Genomic DNA, 22,941 nt, shown 5'->3' on the forward strand with positions numbered 1-22,941 from the left:
GAGTGTGTAAGGAAGATATGATGCCTCCTGCCTAATGCCTTTTGCTCTTCTGCAAATGCAGTTCAGAGTCATAGTAGCACAATGATTGTTATCATTCAAACTGCCCCCCAAGAGCTTCTTCACCCACATACTGCATGGGGCTGGCCATGAGGGATCAACAGCATAGCATTCTCTCCAAGGGCACCTGCTTTTCAAAGCACTGGATTCAATCTCTTTCCTTATTAGAGATATTCAGAGCCCTGAACATTTCAAAAGCTGTACATGCAAAGACATCCTGCCTTTTTTCTTCAATACAGGAAAAAGGAAGAAAGGAAGGAGGGAGGAAGAGATGTAGGTAAGAAGAAAAGGAAGGAGGGAAACAGGGAAGGCAGGAGAGAAGGAGGGGAGAAAAGGAGAGAGGGATGAAAAAAGGAGTGAAGGGGAGGGAGGGAGGAGGAAAGAGGAAAGACAGACAGAAAGAAGTCCTGTGTGAGGAGTAGCCCGAGAATACAGCAGTGTTTCAGGCATCACTTCAAGTCCCTTGTAATATGCCAGATTATCAGCCCTCCATATTAGTTAGACGAGTTTTGAGAAAAGGGAAGGATTGCTGAAAATTGGCTTTTAAATCTGGCTTCCCTTGAGAAAGATGGTCATGCTCTGGGGTTTGTGGTATTACTTGATAAGCAATGATTAAAACAGTAATCCTGAATTGTAATCAGAAAGCAGTCAAGGCTCTGAAATTACTTTTTGCTAAGCTTTTCTCCCCTCTCAAACACAGCCCTGAATCGCCAGAGATAATACAGACATGACCACCGTTCCAATTTCATTTAGGAATGCTGGATCCATTAGCTTACAGTTTGGAAAGGTTCTATCCACTTCTTTTTGTCTTGAGAGTCTCCTAGACAGTGTGACTAGACAGACAGGGAGAACAGAGGGAATTCTTGGTGATCCTCCCTGCTCTAGACATCTGCCCCACTCCTGACACCCATCCCCACTTTGTGCCTGAGGATTTTACATGTCAGCCCAGACCTGCAGTGTGCAAAGGCAGCCTTCAACTCAGCTGAGGACAGTCAGAGGGGCTCAGACAACTAGGCCTTCCCAGTCTCACCCAGGCCAGAATGAGAACCTTGCCTATTGGAAAACTTTTCCATTTCATTCCAAGAAAAATAATCTAAAAACCTTTTGGATGGGTTGAATCTCCTGCTCTGGCTGCCACTGGACAGGAGGTGAGTTAGTCCCAGAAGGATTCACTCATTCCACAGTGTCTATTAGACTGTAAAGCCCTTAAGTACAGGGACAGTTTTTTTTCTTAATACCCTCAGCACCCAGCATGGAGCCTGGAACACAGTAAGCTCTTCATAAATACTTGTTAACTAAATGGTATTACTACATGACTGTTGTTAAGGCAGATGCCCATGTCTAAATAGATGTCTAATATGTCCAAATGTCTAATTTATAATGTCTAAATATGTCTAAATAAATTGTGTGGGAATGTCTAAATAAACTGTGGTGCAGGAATTCAATGGAGTATTATTTCTTCATGAGAAATAATCAATTAACAAATGTATATGGAGTGCCTACTATGTTCCAGACACTGTGCCAGGTGCTAAGAATATAAGTACAAAGAATGAAAAAAAAATATGTACTCAGAATGAATTTACATTCTAACAGGGGAGATAAAAACTACATATAAAGTATATACAAGTTAAGGGCAAAGTTAATAAATTGAAATATAATCAAAGTAGTAAAACACAAGGTGGTTTGAGAGGGAGGGCACTAGCAGTTGGGTGGAATTGTGAAAGGCTCCATGCAAAAGATGGTGTCTGGACTCTATCTTTAAAAGAGAGACATTATGAGTGAGAGTTAAGGGCAGATGTCGTTGAGGCTATGGGGGCTATGGTCAGTGCAAAAGCACATAGATGGGAATGTTGTGTGTCTTTTGTTGATTTCCCGCTTCATATGAACTATGTAAAAGATGGTTCAAAATGTTTAGGTCTTCCCTCCCTAATCCAAGATAAAGTACCTTTTTATGATCAGCACAAAGGACAGCTACACTACCAGTCTCAGCACTTGGTAGCTAAGTAAATCATTTTCTTGGTGTTGGTACCAACCTGGTCCATGGATCCTTGTTCATTATGATAAGCAATCTGTAGATATGGGCAGAGGGTGGAAGAGAGAGAAGGGGTTACAAAAGAAAACACTTTGGGGTCATTTTCATATTAGACAACTTCTTGAACACCACATGAGTTAATAGTATTGCTTAATATTGAACCCCAATAAATGCCATGATAAAAATGTTTACAGGAACTCCAAGCCAGACTTATGGTTGGCAGTTGTGAATTCAACTAAGTATACCTTTAGTAACCATAGCATCCCTATAGGGGTACTTTTTTCTTTGCAGTGAAGTGGGCACTGCACTTATATATTACTAGGGACCCAAAATCTTAGTACTTTCTTTTATTCACTCTTCCCCAAAATGCCCAATTTCATAAAAGCCTTGGGTAAACATATTTGTAGTACTTTAATGCAAGATACAGGTATATTTGCATATTTTTAAATGTCCCAAAGGCATGAATGGTGAAATACCAGTTATCAGTGATTTATTCCAGGGTGATATTTCGAGAGGTTGGGAAGCCTACCCAAATCCCTGAAAGCAAAGCACAAGAGCAGCCTCATATAGTGATGCTGATATGCACCACAACTCAGAACAGAGTAATTACGACCTCTGGGGGATCACAAGAGAGCCCCACTATCTGTGCATGCTTTGATCTCAAGGGTCCACAATCCATTCTCTACTGGAGAAAAAAAAACCTTCAGCATCTTCTATTTCAGAGCTATGTTTCCTGGTGCTTTAGGGTCAGTCAAGGAGATTTGGGTTCAACCTCCCAGAATCATGCATGAACCATGAGGATGAGTGGTTGGAGCTTATGATTCCTCTGTAGCTTTTCATAGCAATGATCTGAGATGGGAGGCTTCCTACTGAATGGTGAGTCACCATCACTCCCTATGTAGCTGAGAATATTCAAACTTCCTGGGGGGTGGTGAGTGGAAAGAAGAGCTTCCTCCTGTTTTGGACCCACCATCTGGTCAATGATAACTTGGATCTGTCAGTGTTTACTTTTTTAAACTTTAAATTCCTGGGGGTCTGAGATGAGAAGCTGCTGTGTGTGCAAATTAAAGACTTCCCTTCTTATGTTCCAGGGACATACAACAGCTTGCTTCTCCTTCTTTTTTCTTCTTTCTTTTAAAAAGGAAAAAAAATCTATCATTTTTTGCCAAGATATAACCCTCACCTAGGAGTCATAGATTGCATTTGTTTCCTTTTGAAAACTGACTAGAAAATGGGCTAGCACAGGAAGGGTATGCTAAAGGGAATTGGGGTACAATATGGGCTAGTGAGGTGCCCCATTTAGAACCACTTATATGACACCAGTTTGAACCATGGAAATCCACAGACTCCAATCTGAAAGGTATTACCAAACTCAGAAGTCAAAAACTAATAGCAGGAAAAATAGGTGGGGGGGTCAAGGTGGGGGAAGCTGTGAAGGGCACAATTGTTCAGTCATTTCCAACTGTGTCTGACTCTTTATGAATCCATTTGGGGTTTTCTTGGCAAAGATGCTGGGGTGGTTTGTCATTTCCTTCTCCAGCTCATTTTACAGATGAGGAAACTGAGGCAAACAGAGTTAAGTGATTTTCCCAAGGTCACACAGTTTTAGTTGTTGAGTTGTTTCAGTCCTGTCTGACTCTTCCTGACCCCATTTGAGGTTTTCTTAGTGAAGATACTGGAGTGGTTTGTCATTTCCTTCTCCAGCTCATTTTACAGATGAGGCAACTGAGGCAAGAACGGTTAAGTAATTTGTCCAGGATCACATGATTAGTGTCTGAGGTCAGATTTGAACTCATGAAGGTGAGTCTTCCTTACTTCAGGCCTGGTGCCCCAGAACCCAGTTGAGAGGTGAGGAAATGGGAGGGAGAGGGGAGAGACCAAAAACAGGAGGGAGATAGTAAGACCCAGAGTGGTGGTAGGAGAGGCCAGTGGTGAAATCCACATTCTTATTCTCAGAGTATCTGGAGCAGTGAGACCTAGGGAGAAGGAACTGCTTATCTTTCCAGCTGCTATGCAGAGGAAATAAACTCTGCTTCTGAGCACAAAGGCTTTAGGAGATCAGTGTGATCAATATCACTCAATGAAGGGTTTTAGTTCTTAGATCCATATCCCTAGAAGAGAGGCAGTATGGTTACTAAATGCTGGACCTGGCATCAGTAAGACCTTACTCCATCTCCCACATTTAATAGCTGTGTGATCATGGATTAGCCTTTCTTTGAATCCCTAATGCTAACCACAGTGCCAGGCACATAGGAAGTATGGAATAAATGCTTGTTGACTGAGTTCACCGAACTGAGCCTCAGTCTCCTCAACTGTAAGTTGGTGAGCTGCTATGTACAAATTTCTATGCCATTTGAAAGCACTTTAGGGGCAGCTTGGTGGTGCAGTGAATAGAGTGCCAGGCCTGAAGTCAGAAAGAGTTCATATCCAGTTCTGACACTTACTAGTTGTTTGATCTTGGGCAAATTGCTTTACACTGTTTGCCTCAGTTTCCCCATCTGTAAAATGAGCTGGAGAAGGAAATGACAAATCACTCCAGTATCTTTGCCAAGAAAACCCTAAATGGGGTCATGAAGAGTCGAACAAGACTGAACAACAAAAGCAATTTAAGGTTTCCAAATTAATTTATAATTAGAAATGAGCTTGATCCAATATGCAGTTGGAAATTCAGGGAGCAAAGGGAAGCAAAGCCAATATTAAAATCTGAGGGGGGAGGCTATGGATAGAGCCTTGCTGTTGTTCACAGTTTTTCAGTTGTGTCTGACTCTTCATTATCCCATTTGGGGTTTTCTTGGCAAAGATACTGTAGGGATTTGCCATTTCCTTCTCCAGCTCATTTAACAGATGAGGAAACTGAGGCAAACAGGGTTAAATGAGTTGCCCAAGGAGGTGTTTGATTCTGGGTTTGAGCTCATGAAAATGAGTCTTCCTGACTCTAGGTCCTGCACTCTATCCATTGAGCCACTGATCTCCAAATTCAGTTTTTCCCCCCGCCCCAGAGAGTTTTGGGGAAGGGAATGGATGCAGGAAGTTAGAACGCTTCACGAATTTACGTGTCATCCTTGCACAGGGGCCAGGCTAATCTTCTCTGTATTGTTCCAATTTTAGGATATGTGCTGCCAAAGTGAGCACAGGAAATTAGAATGTACAACACTGGGACGTCCTAAGACCCTGAATCCCAACAATGTTATAAGCTGGAAGTGTGGAAAAAGTTCTTCTCTAGGTGAGAAACTACTTTTTGAGGTGTCCAAATGATGAAGCAACTAAGAGTGGGTGCCACACAGGCAAACTGTAGGTGTGGAGGACACAAGCCAGTGAGGCTTTGGTGGCATAAGTGGAGAGGTTAGCCAGGATCATTTCCAATTTTCAGAGCTGGTTCCTCCAGGAAATGATTAGTCTTTCTAAAGGTCAATGTTATCTCTAGACATTTCTCTCAATAATTACATATAAATGGAGCCCTCGTGACATCATTGGAAAAGGATAGATTTTCCTAAAGTGTGCCTGTGAAACCCCAACAGGCTTAATACAAAAGTCTTTTAGATTAAATTTTTTTTTTCTATTAAGCCCCTACTATTTTCAAGGCATAGAAAGAAAGCATGCTGTAGTGGATAGGAAAGGAAACAAGCCTTTATTAAGTGCCTAATATCTGCCAGGCATTTTGTTAAACATTTTACAAATATCTGACACTCACTAGTTGTGTGATCTTGGGCAAGTCACTTTACACTGTTTGCCTCAGTTTCCCCATCTGTAAAATGAGCTGGAGAAGGAAATGACAAACCACTCCAGTATCTTTGCCAAGAAAACCCTAAATGGGGTCATGAAGAGTTGGACAGGACTGAACAACAACAACAAAAGCACTTTAAAGTTTGCAAATCAATTTATAAATATAAATATAGAAATTTACAAATATTGGTTCATTTGAGCCTCACAACAATCCTTGGAGGATGGTACTGTTATTATCGTCCTTCTACAGTCAAGGACACTGAGGCAGGCAGTGGTTAAGCAACTTATCTAGGATCACACAGTCAGTAAGTGTCAGAAGAGGGATTTGAACTCGTCTCCCTAATGCTAGGCCTAGTACTCTAGCTACTGAGCCATCTAGATCCCTCAAGCCTTAGAAATAGGAAGGATCATAGCTCCAGAGCTGGAAAGTACTTCAGCATCCATTTAGTTCAACCCTTTCATTTTATAGATGAAAAAATTGAGGCCCTTGAAAGTTAAAGGACTGGCCTGAAGCCACACAGTCAGTCAATATACATTTATTAATGAGCCCTTCCTGTCTCTTCCCTTCCTTTCCCTTCCCTCTTATTCTGGATTCACTCCAATTTAAAAAATTTTATTTTGAAATTCATAACTTAAAGAAGCATTTCCATAATATAGGAGAATAGGAAAAAAAGATAATTGTACATGAAACTGCAAATCTATTATGTACAACTTGCTTTTCCTTTTAAATATATAATGAAGTTATCACCAACTTTCTTTTTTTTCTTCCTTCTCCTCCCATCCACATGGTTTCCATTAGACACACACATATATGTGTGTATATATATACATATATCCATACATAAAGCCATTCTATACTTACTTTTTTTTATTCATCAGTTCTTTCTTTGGTTGCAAATAGCATTTTCCTTCATACGTCCTTTGTAGTTAGTTTGGATATTTATAATAGTCAAAATGACTTAGTCTCTCAAAGTTATTCTTAAAACAATATTGTTATTACTGTATACAGTGTTCTCTTGGTTCTTCTTATTTCATTCTTCATTATTTCATGCAAATCTATCATGCTTTTCTAAGATCATAGAGCTCATAATTCACTTGCACAAGCAACTTGTTTAGCCATTCCCCAATTTATGGGCATCCCTGCAATCTCCAGTTCTTTGCCACCACAAAGAGAGTGGTTATAAATATTTAGAACACATAGGTTATTTTCCTTTTCCCCTAATTATCTTGGGAAACACACCAAGTAGTGGTATTGCTGGGTCGTAAAGTATAGGCAATTTAATAACTCTTCAGGCATAATTCCAGATTGCTTTCCAAAATGGTTGGATCAATTCATAGTTCCACCAACAGTGAATTAATGTCCCAATTTTTCCAACATTGCCCTCCAACATTTGTTGCTTTTTCCTTCAATCATTTTAGCCAATCTGATAGGTATAAAATAATATTGCAAGGTTGTTTTAATTTTCATTTCTCTAAATAATAATGATCTAGATAATTTTTTCATATGACTATAAATTGTTTTGAATTCTTTATCAGAAAACTGCCTGTTCATATCCTTTGACTATTTATCAATGGGGGGATGACTTGTATTCTTATATATTTGACACAAGCTCTTTATATATTTGAGATATGACACCTTTATCTGAGAATCTGTCTATAAATTTTCACCCCAGTTCTCTTCTTTCCTTCTGATCGTGGCTACATTTGTTTTATTTGTACAAACACTTTTTAATTTAACATAATTGAAATTAGCCATTTAGAGAAGAATCAGTTGCCAGCATACCCACTCACCCAAGGTCATATTCCCCATGTCCAATAAAAACTGTGAATTTCTTTGCTTTTCTTTCCACCTACCCACTTGAATTCTTGCTCAAACACTCCGCTCACTCGTTTTCTAGTCCAACACCATCACTTGGTGCCTGGGGAAAGTTAACCTTGCTCAATCATTTATTCTCTCAACCATTCATCTATTTGTGTCCTGCCTCACTTCCTCATGTGTCCTTCTTTCACTCCTGGACTCACTGGCTCACTCACCTGTTTGCTCACTAGTTCACAATTCTTTCCCTTGTCTACGTAGTCATTCTCTTGTTTACTTACTTTCGCACTCATTAACTCCCACCTTTGGTTATGCCAATGTTTGTTTGCTCACTTGATCATTCACTCCCTTGCAAGAGGCTCGATGAATTTTCCAGTTGGCTTGCTGATTAATCCCCTTGCTCCTCCTCCATGTGCATTCACTGGTTTACCCAATGCATCCACTTGTTCACTCACGAGCTCAATGACCGACTCACTTACTCATGCATTCATCCATTTTCTTACTTACTTTTTCATTTTAATCATTTGCTTGGCCACTTATTCACTCATTCATTCACTCTCTCATTCATCCCTTTGCATGCTTTCTTGTTCACTCCCTAGTTTGCTCACACACTTAATTGTTAAAATGAGCACTTGCTTGCTCATTCATTCACTTGCACACCCATCCCTTCACTAGCTTACTCCAACATTCACTTACCTGCTCACTCATTCGTTTGCTGACCTTCACATTCAACTGTTACTTGTTCAATCTCATAGTCACTCCATCATACATTGGCTTGCTCATGCATTCACTTGTTTGTATACCTGTAGATGGAAGCTAAATGGTGGAGTTAGGAAGAGCCAGGTTCAAATCCTGCCTCAGAAACTTACTTAACTGTGTTGCCCTGGGTAAGTCTGCCTTAGTTTTCTCACCTATAAAACAAGGATTAATAATAGCACCTGTCTCCTAAGGTTGTTGTTAGGATCAAACGAGACAGTAATTTATATATATTTATATTTGCTTTTTGGAGGGTAGTTGGGGTTAAGTGACTTGCCCAAGGTCACACAGCTAGTTTTTGTGTTAAGTGTCTGAGGCCTGATTTGAACTCAAGTCCTCCTGACTCCAGGGCTGGTTCTCTATTCACTGCACCACCTAGCTGCCCAGAGATAGTAATTATAAATAATTATTTATTTATATATAATTTATAATAATTATAAAGCAGTTAACATGGTGCCTGACACATAGTATATGTTAGCTATTATCATTATGAGCTGTGTAACCCTTAACAAGTCACTTACTTAACCCCCCTCCCACCCCCATTTCACTTTCCTCATCTCTGAACAAATAGCATCTCTCTTCCAGGGAACAGCCCACTCCAGTTAGCACAATACTGCGTCTCTCCTCGATTCCCAAGTGCTCTTCTGGCTGGTGCTCTCTGAGGCTACTTCCTCCAAGTGTGCTCACTCTCTCACTTGCTCAAAAGGAGGCTGGATGGATTTTCTTGGTGACTTGCTCATTCATCCACCCACTCACTTATTCATTCTCATGCATTCACTTATGTCTTCACTCATGAATTTCTACCACCTTTTCTGAGACTTCACTCTCTAACAATAGTTATAACACATTGTTCTAGCACTTTGGAGATTGCAAAGCACTTATTTACATTCTCCCATTTGAGCCTCACAATCCTGGGAGGTAGGTACTATAGGCATTTTTATCCACATTTTACAGAGATGAGTAAACCATAACTCTGAGTGACTTGCCTGTGTTTACACAGTTGGAAAATGTCAGTCACGATATGAACTCAAATCTTTCTAACTACAGGTCCAACATACCACCTACTGTACAACATTGCCTAAATGTCTAGGACACTTTTAATTTATCAGGAAAGTTGGTCTTGAGCTAAGCTGCCCTTTTCAATCCAACAAACACTAAAAGGAGAGATGGAAGCTGCCATTCTATTGTCCTTAAGCACTTACCAGGTCTATGTGTCAACTGCGTCCTTGCATATGTTGCTACCTATATTGAAGCCCCCCACAGGGGTACATTCACAGGAGCCATACATGGCCCACAGGTAATATTTTTCCCAAATGAAATGAATCATTTTATCTGAACACTTAAAACAGGTAATATTTCAAGCCCACTGAACTATGGTTTATACAGATTCTTCTAATCCTCTCCCAAGTTTGTAGAGGCTTGGAAGGAGGTGGGTACTTGGCCACTGGCCTGGCACTCTGTGGATACATGAAAATGTCAGGGGACACTTATTATTTACATCCAAGTAAGACACGTAACTTTTAGTAGCACATCCAGACACAAGGCACCTGTCGCAGCTTTCATTGCTGCCTCCTGGAGACCTCATCCAGTCCTTCAGCTGCCTGATATATTTTGTTTTGTCTGGAACTGGAAGAGGAAGGAGATGGATGTCTATGTAGTATAGTTTGAGGGTCTCTGGGAAGATTTCCCCCTAAAACTATGTAACCATTGCCAGTCCTTCACAGTGCCTGAAATTCTGCCAGTAGAATCATAGTCTTTTATGAATGTCAGAGCTGGAGCAGGTTTTAGAGAGCAGACATTCTGAAATTCCCATCTTATAGAGGAAGAAATCAAGACCAGAGAAGAAAAGACCACATGGTCAGTTAACTATGGAACCTAGACCCGAATAATAATATCTGACTTACAAATTGCTTTACAATGTAACCCAGGTTCCAAGCTTCAGCCTTTGCATAAGGTTATATTGTACACATTAGTCTGTCTCCAAAAGTGAGACATAGATAGACATCTCCAGTTTCCTCTCTTCATCCTTCTCCAAAGAAAAATAATTCCTACAAGAAGGGGAAACAGGAGGGTGAGACCAGAGGCTCACTACTCTATTCTCCCCAGAGAAAGGAAACAAGAATTAGATCTTGCTTTCCCCCAATATATTGTTTGACTAGGGGAGAGATACCTATTCCTTAACAGAGAAATAGAAACCAAATTATATGTACAAGACTTGACTCCCTTCCACTAAATGCCAGTATTGCGAAGAATACATGTAGCAAATAGTAAATATACCCCTTTATCCAAGCTTTTATCAAACAGAAGTCAAAAAACACATACAGATGAAAATATAACTGACAATATGCAAAGTCAATGAGCTCTCCTATTGGCAGTGAGATAGCTTAGTTCAACTGAAAGAGAGAGTCCTAGATCTCACCCAAGTAGAGACTCACCAAAGTCTCCAGTGTAGCAAGCTGAGGATAGGGAAACGATCAAAGAGCTCTTTCCTTTACATATTATCTTTTTCCCAGAGTCTTTTTATCCCTTCAGGGGTCTGAAGAGAATGGGTAAACATGTGTATCCTTTCCTGAAAGTGGAAGCCTGAAAATCAGGATCTCTCCTCTCCAACTCTAGCTTTCACTGCCGGAATGGAGTTTTGAACAGTTATTCTCCACCAATAAGAATAGCAATTATGCAAATAAACTTTGAGTTTCTGGTTATGTCAGAAAGAATGAAGATTCAATATTCTGAGCCTGTGCAAGGGGTAGAGTTGGGAAAGCCTGGGAGAGAAGAAATCTTTCTTCTGGTTTCCATTATGAGTTCTTGATCTCATCAAAGGGAAAATTCCCCAAAGGTTCTAGTGAGACAAATTAGAAATAAGGATATGTTTGAGGCTCCTCAGGAAAGCATGGAACACTGAGCATCATTCCCTCCATCAATGAGGAGGGTCAGGCTGAAATGTTCAGAATTGAACTTCAAGTTTCCCTCCATAGAAGTCTATTGGATGCACTCCCAATTCCAGCTCAGCAGACAATAAAAAGTCTTTTTCTTTACCATGTGGTTACAGGACCAGGAAGAATTAACTCTGAAGTAGAAGGAGGTTCATTCCAGGTCCTGGATTCAGATCCTGACCCACTTGATAAATCAAGTTAACAAATGTTTATTAAGTGCATACTCAGTGTCCTCAAGGATCTTGTTTTTGTTGTTTGGTTGGGTCTGATTCTTCTTGACTAAATTTGGGGTTGTCTTGTCAAAGATGTGGGAGTGTTTGTCATTTCTTTCTCCAGCTCATTTTACAGAAGAGGAAAAAGGATGAAGTGACTTTCCCAGGGTTACAGAGGTGGTAAATGTCTGAGGTCAGATTTGAACTCAGGGCTTCCTGACTCCAGACCCAGGGTGCTATTCATGGCACCACCCAGCTGTGCTTGAGTAGCTAGTCCAACCTGAACCTATTGAGAGTCATCTCTACAATATTCCCAACTAGCGGTCATCAGTCTTTGCTTGAAGACCTCAAATGAATCCTAGAATCACAGAATTTGGGGTTGGAGGGGACCTCAGTGGACATTTAGTTCAATAAATACCCCATGGGAATCCCTATTATAACATACCTGACAAGTGGTTCTCTAATTTCTGCTTGAAGTTCTCCAGAAAAGGAGAACTTGTTCCCTTTGGAGGCTTCCCATTCCACTTTGAGAAGGCTTTAATGGTTATGGAGTTTTTCTTGACATCAAAGCTAAACATGCTTCATTACAAATTCCACCTATTGCTCCTGATTCTTCCCTCTTTAGCTAAGTGGAACAAGTCTATTCCTTCCTTTATGTGACAGCCCTTTAAATGCTTGAAGATACATTCCCTTCTCAAGTCTACTCTTCTCCAAGCTAAACATCTGAAATTCTTTCAACAGATCTTTATACGACATAGTCTCCAAGCCCTTCACCATCCTTATTGACATCCTCTGAATGTTCTCCACCTTATTAATGTCCTTCTTAAACTTTGGTTGCCTGGAATTGAACCAAGTGTTTCAGACATGCTGTGACCAAAACAAAGTCCAGTGATCTGGTTATCACCTACTTATTCCTAGAACCTAGGTTTTTCAATGCAACCCAACATTCCCTTAGCTTCTTTTGTTGTGATATCATATTGCTAATTTAGATAGAAGTTAAACTCCTTTAAATATATTTTTCAGATAAAATGCTGTCTAACCATGTATCATCCATCTTGTAATGTAAAGTTGATCTTTTGAATGCATGTGCAAGATTTTGCCTTTATGTCCACTGAATTTTGTCATATTTTATTTGATTCAATGATCTTGCCTATCAAGACCCTTTCAGATTCTGATTCTGTCTTCCATTGTATTAGTTATCTCTCTCAACATTGTGTCACCTGCTAACTGCTGAGCAATCAAACTAAGTCTTTATCTGAGTCATTGATGAAAATGCAAGGTAAAAAAGAAGTAGGATCAAGTACAGAATTCTGGGGCGCTCCACTAGAGACCTCTCATCCAATTGGTATCAAGCTATTTATAGTTACTCTTTGAGTCCAGTCAAACAACCAATTCCAGATCTATCTAATTGTATTATCATCAAGCCTACATCAGAAGATATTGTCCACAAGAATAATATGAAATAAACTCTCAAGTGCTTTTTTAAAAAAAATCACCATTCCCTGGTGATCTCAACCTTAAAAATCTTGTCCAAAGGGGGAATACAATTAGCCTGATATGATATAATCTTCATGAAATCATGCTAATTCTCTGGAATCATCATTTCCCTTTTTGCATGTTCACTAATCATCTTTGATAATCCATCGTAGAACTTAATATCATATTCAGGTTCCCTAGCCTAGAGTTTTCAGACTCTATCCTCTCTCCTTCTTAGAAAATTGGGGCATTTACCCTTCTGTAATTGTGTGATACCTCTCTCTCATTTTCCATGATTTTTCAAAGATCACTGACTGTGGCTTGGTCATTATAGCTACCCCTTCTCTCAGGACCCAAGAATGTAGTTCATCTGAACCAAGGGATTGAATTCACCGATGGCTGCTGGGTGTTCCCTTACTGTCTCTTTACTTAACTTTGGATAACTATACATTAGTCATTTTTGTTTTGTCATTTCCAGAGCAAAGGTCAGAACAAAGTCAGAATCAAGCAGCTCTTCTTTCTCTCTGTTGTCAGTGAATACTGTTTCACCCATCCCCAAGTAAAGGTCTTATCCTTTTTTTGATCTTCCTTTTCTTTCTCAATATAGCTTTAAAAAATAATGACCACCCCAAGCCCTTTTACTTGTCCCTAGCTTTTCTGACAAGCCTCAACTCATTCATTTTCCTTTTACTTTATCTTGCTTCCATCTTCTGTACATTTCTTTCTTTTTCACTGGCATTTTCCCACAGTTACTTGTCGAGAAAATTTTTAGCGTTTATTTTTACAAGATTTTGAGCTCCTAATTTTTCTCTCTCTTCTGAAAATGATAGACAGTTTGATATAGTTTATACATGTGCTATCATGTAAAAATATTTCCATGTTAGTCACAGTTGTACAAGAAGAAACAGATCAAAGGGGGAAAATCATGAGAAAGAATCAAGTAAGTAAAAAAATGCTCTGACTTGCATTCAGAGTCCATCAGTTCTTTATTTGGATATAAACAGCATTTTCCTTCATGAGATCTTTATACTTGTCTTGGATCATTCTGTTGCTAAGAAGAACTGAGTCATTCATAGTTGATCATCACACAGTGTTGCTGATACTGTGTACAATGTTCTCCTGGTTCCACTTATTTCACTTTGCACCAGTTCATACAAGTCTTTTCAGGTTTCTCTTAAACCTGCCTGGACATTGTTTCCCATTGCACAACATTCCACAACATTCATACACTGCAGCCTGTTCTACCATTCCCCAGCTTATGGGCATCCCCTCAGTTTCCAATATTTTGCCACCATGGAAAAGTCTGATGTAAATATTTTGCACTTACAGTCCTTTTCCCTTTTTATGATCTCCTTGGGATACAGACCTAGTAATGGTATTGCTGGATCAAAGTATATGCACAGTTTAGTTGCTCTTTGGACATAGCTGCAAACTGCTCTCCAGAACAATTGGATCAGGTCACAACTCCACCAACAGTGCATTGGTGTCCAAATTTCCCACATCCTTTCTCATTTATCAATTTCCATTTTTGTCATATTAGCCAATCTGATAAGTGTGATGTGGTTTTGATGTCAATTCAATATTTACAGTGCCCATGGCAGCTATGAATATGCTGGTGTAGTTGTGAATCACAAAATGTAATAGGCTCTCCACATGGAAGACAGAATGAAAACATTTATTCAAATACCAGAAAACCAATTCCCAACACCAGAAAGCCAAATCCATCACAGCAACCAAGAAGTTGGTGCACATAACCAATGCAGTGAACACTAACATTTCCAAGCTTTCCCTCTGTCAGGCCTTCAAAACAAAACAAGCTCCCTTAAGCAAAAATACCCCTCTCTTACTCACGCTAACTTCTCAGCCTCCATGATGCTTGCTCCCAACAGTTCTGGCTTTCTCTCCTGCTGCTTCCTGCTCCACCTATCCAGTTCCAGCCTTTCAGCAAGCTCCTTCCCCCAGGGACTCCATGTGATTACATGTGACCTATTAAGGGTCACTCATGGGAAGAGTTTTGTGATTTGACAGGATGAGACTGTAGGCAGCTGTTGAGTCCCCCGGTTTTGAAAACCCAAATGTTGGTGCTTCTCTCTCTGATAACTAACTAGGTATGGATGTAATGGTTACACAGCTGGAAGCCCTGTCTGTTGGTCTGTTTCTCTGTATTTTTTTGTCTGTTTGTAACTTCTGTTTGTTTTCTCTGAAGTTCAGGATGCTGACTTTTTCCCCTCAACTAAGTAAATGATATATGTTTGATTAAATTAAGTTGGTTACCCCTTTTTGAGTTTCTTTCCTCTAGAAAAACAGATCCAAAAACTTGTGCTAGCAGCCATCCTGGGTATGCTAAGGTGCTTGCTACTACAGTGGTTTCTAAGAGTTGTTTTAATTTGCCTTTCTCTAATCAAAAGTGATTTAGAACACTTCTTCATATGCTTATAGAAAGCTTTGATCTCATCTGAAAACTTCCTGGTCTTTTGACCATTTATCAATTGGGAAATGATTTGTATTCTTGTAAATTTTACTCAGTTCTCTATTTGAGAAGTGAAGCCTTTATCAGAGACACTTGCTGTAAAGATTGTTTCCCAGATTTTGACTTTCCTTCTAATTTTGGTTGGATTGATTTTGTTTGTACAAAAGCTTTTTTAATTAAATATAATTAAAATTATCTATTTTATATTTTGTAATGCTCTCTATCTCTTGCTTAGTCACGAATTCTTTCCTTCCCCATAGATATGACAAGTAGATTATTCCTTGCTCTTCTGATTTGCTTGTGGTATCACCCTTTATATATAAATCATGCCAAAGGTCTGTCATATTTAACTTTTCTAAAAAGTTAAAAACATATTTAAATGTTTTATTTATCTCCTTAATTTCTTCCTTGTTTATTTTTGGTTGACTTTATTGAGTTCTAAGAGGGGACAATTGAGGTCCCCCACTAATATAGTTTTGTTGTCCACTTCTTCCTGTAACTCATTTAACTTGGGGCAGCTAGGTGGCATGGTGAATAGAGCACTGGCCCTGGAGTCAGGAGGACCTGAGTTCAAATTAGGCCTCAGACACTTAACAATTACTTGTAGTGTGACCTTGGGCAAGTAACTTAACCCCAATTGCCTTGCCCTTCCCCTCCAAAAAGCAAAAAAAAAAAAACTCTTTTAACTTCTCCTTTAAGAATTTCGATACTATACCACTTGCTGCATATATATTTAGTATTGATATTGCTTCATTGTCTAGGGTATGTTTTAACAAGATGCAGTTTCCTTCCTTATCTCTTTTAATTAGTTCTATTTTGCTTTTACTTTGTCTGAGATTAGGATTTCTATCCTTGCTTTTTTTACTTCAGCTGAAGTATAATATATTCTGCTCCAGCCCTTACCTTTACTCTGTGTGTGTGTGTGTGTGTGTGTGTGTCTGCTTCAAATGTGTTTCTTGTAAACAACATTATAGGATTTTGGTTTTTGATCCACTCTGCTATCCACTTCTCTTTTATGGGAGAGTTCATCCCATTCACATTCACAGTTAGGATTACTACTTGTATATTTCCCTTCATCCTATTCTTTCTCCTGTTTATCCTCTCTCTCCTTTCACCTTTTCCCTACTCAACAGTGATTTGCTTCTACCTACCACCTGTAATGGAAATGCAAATTTAAAGATCTTCCCTGCCCCTAGGCTAAAGTGCACCTGGAGCCTGGGGTGGGAGGCTTGTTTTTCAGTAGATACTTTTTGATTGGCCAGTGGGTCCAGAAGGTTGTTACATTCTCTAAGCCAGGAGAAGGCTATATAAGCCCTGATGTGAGGCTTTGTTTTGGGGGCTCACTTTGAGAAGTGTTCTGTGATTTGATCTGTATTCTGGGAAGCCATTGTCCAGCCCCCCCCCCCCCCCGGCTTTGAAAAACCCAGATGTTGAAACCCAGATGTTGACTGGGTATGGATGTAATGGTTGGACAGTTTGGAAATCTGTCTACTTGATCTGTTTCTGTCTTGATAATTCTGCCTGTATACTTTGAAGTTCAGGGTGCTAACCTTTTTCCCCTGAACAAGGTAAACGATATATGTCTGACTGATTAAAGTAAGCTTGTTAACCCATTTTGAGTTGCTTTCCTTTATCCAAGCAGATCCAAGAACCTGTGAGCAGCCACCCTGGGGACGCTTGGGGTGCTTGCTGCTACACCACCTTCCCAGATTTGCCCTCCCTTCTGTCAGCACTCATCCTCCCCATTTACTTTATCTCTTTCCCTCCTACCTCCCTGTCTGGTAAGATGGATTTCCATATTCAATTGATTATGTATATGATTCTCTCTTTCAGCCAATACTGATGAGAGTAAGGTTCAAGTGATGCTCGTTACCCACCGTCCCATCTTCCCCTCCACTATGATAGATCTTTTGCACCTCTCCCTTCCTTCTGTACCCATCACACTCCTCATTCTCATCCTTTAAATTTTTTATGCCGTTCCCTCATATTCACCGTATACCCATACCCTCTATCTATGTATATTTCTTCTAGCTGTACTCTTAGTGATACAATTTTTAAGAATTGCAAACATCATCTCCCTGTGTAAGGATGTAAAAAGTTTAGTTCTGTTGAATCCGTTGTGCTTTCTTTTCCCTTTTTACCTGTTTATACTTCTCTTTGGTTTTGATAGTGGAGGTCAAATTTTTGGTTTAATTCTATTCTCCTTACGAAAGCTTTAAATCCTTCCATTTCATTGCAGGATCATATTTTCCTTTGGCGTATTATGCTTAATTTTGCCTGGTAAATGATTCTTGATGGTAGTCCTAGCTCCTTTGCTTTCCAGAGTATCATGTTTCATGGCCTCTGATCCTTTAATGTTGCGGCTGCCAAGTCTTGCATAATCCTGATTGTAGCTCCCCAATTGTTCCTTTCTGGCCACTTGTAGTATTTTTCTGAAATTTGGCAATAACGTTCCTTGGAGTTTCTACTTGGGATCTCTTTCCTGAAGTAATAATTGGATTTTTTCAATGCCTATTTTGCCCTCTGGTTTCAGGACATCAGGGCAATTTTCCTTGATCATTTCTTGAAAGATGCTGCCCAAGTCCTTCTTTTGATTATGGCTTTTGAGTAGTCCAGTGATTCTAATATTGTCTTTCCTGGGTCTCTTTTCCAGGTCAATTGTTTTCCCATGAGATATTTTACATTTTCTTCCATTTTTCATTCTTTTTGATGTCTCATAGTGTCATTAGCTTCCACTTGCCCGATTCTAACTTCTGAACAGTTTTTTTTTTTCCTCAGTCAGCTTCTGTACTTCCTTTTCTATTTGGTCAACTCTTTAAGGAGTTATTTTCTTCAGCGGATTTTTTAAATCTCCCTTTTCATTTGGCCAGTTCTACTTTTTAAGCAGTTTTCCAAGCTGTTGACTCTTTTTCATCATTTTCTTGCATCGTTCTCATTTCTTTTCCCATTTTTCTTCTACCTTTCTTATATGATTTTAAACTCCTTTCTGAGCTCTCCATGAGTTCTTTCTGGACTTTAGACCACTTCTCATTTTTCTTTGGGGTTTGGCCATAATTGTTATCCTCTTCTGAGTTTGTGTCTTGATCTTCCCTGTCACCATAATAACTTTCTATGGTCAGAGACGTTTTTTCTTGTTTTTTGTTCATCTTTTTTTTCTTAAACCTTTCCCCCTTCCTTTTGAATTTGAGCTCTGCACGTAGGGAAGAAGGGGCAATGTCTCTGGCTTCCTGTGCCAGTGGCTGCAGGCCATGGCTATTTACCTGGCGCTGTACTGATGCTTCCTTGAGGACCCCTGGGGGACTTTTGTGTCTGATGCTGCACTGGAAGTGGGTGTGCAGGGAGGTGCTGGCACTGTTGGAGGATGTAGGAGTTTGGCAATTTACCTGGTGCTGAGCTGGGGTCCTAGTGGTGGTGTCTGGCATGTGCTGAGGCCCAGTGGGGTGTTTCTGTGCTTCCCAGTGGTGACACTGAAACACATGGTGGGTCTTGGAGCTGGAGTCTTCCAGTTCCCCAGCTATGCTAAGGCCTATGAGAGTCAGGGAGGCCCTGGTGTTGGGGTCTGTCTGCTCCACCATAATGGGACTCTGGATCTCCTGCTGTTTTGCTGAGGTGGGGCTTGCTGCTGGCTTGCTGGGATGCTTGCTTTCCTGGAATACACTCCCCTTTTATCCAAGTGAGATGGACCTTTCTCGCCAATCTTCTAAGTTTCTTGTGCTAAAAGATTGTTTAACCTCATCTTTTTGCAGGATTTGTTTTGGGGTGCTATTTTATCATCATTTGGAGCAGTACATTTCTTTCTACAATCTAAGTTGGGGAAGGGGCAGCTAGGTGGCACAGTGAAGAGAGCACCGGCCCTGGGGTCAGGAGGACCTGAGTTCAAATCTGGCCTCAGACACTTGACACACTTGCTAGCCATGTGACCTTGGGCAAGTCACTTAACCCCAATTATCCTCCCCCCCCAAAACAATCTAAGTTGGTTAGTAAGTTCATTGTGAACCCATCTAGATCTCTTCAAATTGATTTCATTTTTTCTCTCCTTTAAAATTATTTGAAATTATTGTATTCTTAAGCATTTTCCATTCCTACTGGGTCAATTTTCCTTGTAAATTGCTCATCGATGGGGGACTACCTTGCCTTCCTCTGAGTCCTTTAAAATATGCTTTCCCCAAATCTAGGATGTAAGTTAGACTATTCCAAGTTTTCCTTCCTTTTATCATGAACCCTAGGATGGAGTGGTCTATTCCCCATTCCTACAAGATTTCTATCATTTCTACCAGCAACTACTCAGCAACCCACTCTCTCTTAAGACATTCCATTCTTATTGTTCATTCTCATTTTAGGGAGTATTTCCTTAGGCCTACCTCTGGAGAGAGTGAGGTGTAACATCAGCCTACACGGTTCCTTTCTGATCTAGTACTGTATGTGAATTAGACAAGATCCATGCATAGATAAACATGTACACAAAGGAATTTTCAGGGGTATTGACACGCAGATATGTCATGGGTCCGTTTATACATACATACGTCTCCCATTTGTGTCTGTCACTTAGCATCACACCAACATTCCTATCAGTGGTGCAAACAAGAAAATTAAAGTGAGGTCTTGAAAAGAGTGTGGCACAATTGGTCTTTGCCAAGTGATTGCTTTTCTTTGTGTAAAAAGGTTATAGTGTCACCAGGTATCAAGTGAACTGAACAGGTCTAGATTCTTGTCATATTGGCTTCTTCCCAAGGAGGGGCATTTTTCTCTTTTTTTCAGGGAGGAGAAGGAGGTATTCAAGGAGGATTGAAAGACCCCAGAAGTGGAACAATGGAGTCTTTCCAGGAAAACCCATGGCATAGAAGTACAAACTCAAGCTTCCAGTCCATAGCAAAATAGTCACTTCCTCAGAGGCTTTAAAGAGTTACAAGGGAATCCCAGAGAGCTTCTGCTCCACGTGGGTGATAATCCCTGTGACACCATACCTAACAGGTGCTCATCCAACCTTTGTTGGAAGACTCTAGGAGACAAGGGGGCTCACTATCTTCCAAGCCAGCCTGTTCTGCTTTGGGAAAGTGCTCATCATTAAGTTTTCTCTGAATTTTGATCAACACAATAATAACCAATCACAATTCCAGAAGACTCCAGAAGAAATGTGCTTCCTACCTCCTGATAGAGAGGTGATAGACTCAGAGAACATACTGAGATTTGTTTTCCCTTGAATGTAATCAATGCAGGAATTTATTTTGACTCTACATGCTTGTAACAGGGACTTTGTTTTTCTTACTTCCTCAATTGGGTGTGGTAGTTGTGATAAAGAAAGAATGCAGATCTGAAAGTAAAATGAAATTTAATTTTTAAAAAATTCTTTCTGAAATCAAGCCTAAATAACTTTGCTCATAGATCTGAACTGTAGAACAAATCAAAACTGCTTCCATACTTTGAATGCTTAAGGATAATGATCACAATTACTCCCACGTCCCCCAAGTCTTCAATTAATTCTTTTTTTTTTTTTTGCTTTTTTTGGAGGGCAATTGGGGTTAAGCGACTTGCCCAAGGTCACATGGCTAGTAAGTGTTAAGTGTCTGAGGCCGGATTTGAACTCAGTTTCTGACTCCAGGGCTGGTGCTCTATTCACTGTGCCACCTAGCCACCCCTTCAATTAATTCTTATATGGAATGAAGGTTCATCCCATTCTTCAGCATAGGAAACTACTCCAGGCACCTTTTGCTGTTTAAAAAAAATGAATGAATGAGCACAGAAAGAAAAATGTGAAAGTTCTTGGTCATATAATTTGTGATTTCACCACAAGGCTCATATCCACTTGGTGAACTCCCAAACTGGCATGATATTCTCTTTTGGTGGAAACCAATCCTTATTTTCACACTGGGGATCTGACACTTAAATTGTAATCACAGATCCCAGGTGCCAGGATCATGATGACAAAGGAGGTGGGACTCTGAGGGTAGAAAGGTCATGGATCAGCCTGAGGAATAGAAATACAAAGCCTAAACCCATAGCTCCCTGCTACCAGGTCCAGAGCAGAGCCTGCCTGCATTGTGCTAATGAGATAGCAGCATGAACTTAGATGCACTCAAAAAAAGAGGGATGCGCTAACACAGTGATGAACTGGCAAAGAGCCAAGTATCCCCATCAGAGATGCTGGGAAGGGAAGAATTGGAATGGTCACAGGATGGGTGGATAGGGCCAAAACTTACTCGAAAATGCCAGGTCCCGGAGAGCACAGGAAAAAGGAATCAAGAATGGAGAATGGGTATCTAGACTGAATGACTCCCCAACTCCTCAGCCCCCAGCATGGGATAAGTGGAAAGAATCAGAGCTGTCCCTAACATGAGATAAACAGACCTTTGCCCCAGGGTGCTGATATAGGGGTGCTGGGGAAAGCTTCCTCCCAAGTAAGACACCTGAAGGTGTAACAACTGTCATGCCCACCTCTCATTTCATTGTCCTCTGAAGGCACAGGGTTCAAACTTCCCATTCTCCCAGCTACCTCCATCAGAATTCCATTTCTTTGAGAATTCCCTCTGCTAGTTCTTTGGAGATGAAGGCTGGGAATTTCTGGAGGACTGGTTGCCCTCTCCCAGCACAGCTATATGCATGATAGATTTTTCCTTTTCACCATTTTTTCTCTCCCTCTCTTTCTCCCCCCCCCTCACACACACACACACACACACACACACACACACACACACACACACACACGCAGTGGACCACTGCCATGACCCCCAACTTCATTTTCCTCAGGTGTAGTTTCAGCTCATTATAGCTCTGGGCAGGTTGACTGTGACCAACAGTTAGATTAAAAAAGATGGTGTCATTATCTGCCTCTGCCTCTTGGCCTTGAGAACAACTTCCTAGCAATGAGAGCTATCTGTCCAAAAGTTAGAGGGGGTGATCTTGGGAGAAAGGGAGCTCACTTTCCTGGAGATTTTCAAACAGAGACAGAATTACCATTTGCTGAGGTTGATAAATGGGAGGTTCTTGTTTAAATATAGAGTAGAACAGGCAGACACAGAGATCCCTTCCTGCTATGAGTTTCTGGGATTCTGTGAGCTTCAAGCCAAGAGGAAGGCAAAGCATGGTAGCTTCGTATAGGAGGCATAGAAATTCCCATTAGCAGTGGCTACATATATTCATAACTTATATGGGGAACAGTTTAACTGCTGTGGCCCTGAGCTCCCCTCCCTCCAGTTACTGTCCAAGCACCCTGCCTTTGCCATAGAGAATGAGCTGACACAGGAGATAGCATGTAGGACCTCAAATCAGCACAGATCGGAATTCATTTCTGTCTTAGAAACTTACTAGCTGTGCGACCCTGGACAAGTCACAACCACTCAGGCTCTTGGTTTCTTCATCTATATAACATGAGAGTATTGGACTGGATGATCTCAAAGGTCCCCCACCCCCACCTCAAAATCTGGGATCTTCTGAATTCTCTTTGTACATTTAGATGACAGGAGAAAGAA

At 40.4% G+C, this 22,941-nt stretch overlaps 1 non-coding gene across 1 annotated transcript; it reads right to left on the bottom strand.

Annotated features, from left to right (window-relative positions):
• Nucleotides 1-5,114: 5,114 nt before the first annotated feature.
• On the bottom strand, nt 5,115-5,221 carry LOC138143035 (U6 spliceosomal RNA). Its single transcript, XR_011163594.1, has one exon. It is a non-coding gene; the product is annotated as a U6 spliceosomal RNA (small nuclear RNA).
• Between the last annotated feature and the right edge of the window lie 17,720 nt (nt 5,222-22,941).

The sequence above is a fragment of the Petaurus breviceps genome, unplaced genomic scaffold, assembly GCF_028583685.1.
Source record: "Petaurus breviceps papuanus isolate PSGF00001 unplaced genomic scaffold, PetGlider_PUasm1.0 103, whole genome shotgun sequence".
Taxonomy (NCBI): Eukaryota; Metazoa; Chordata; class Mammalia; order Diprotodontia; family Petauridae; genus Petaurus; species Petaurus breviceps.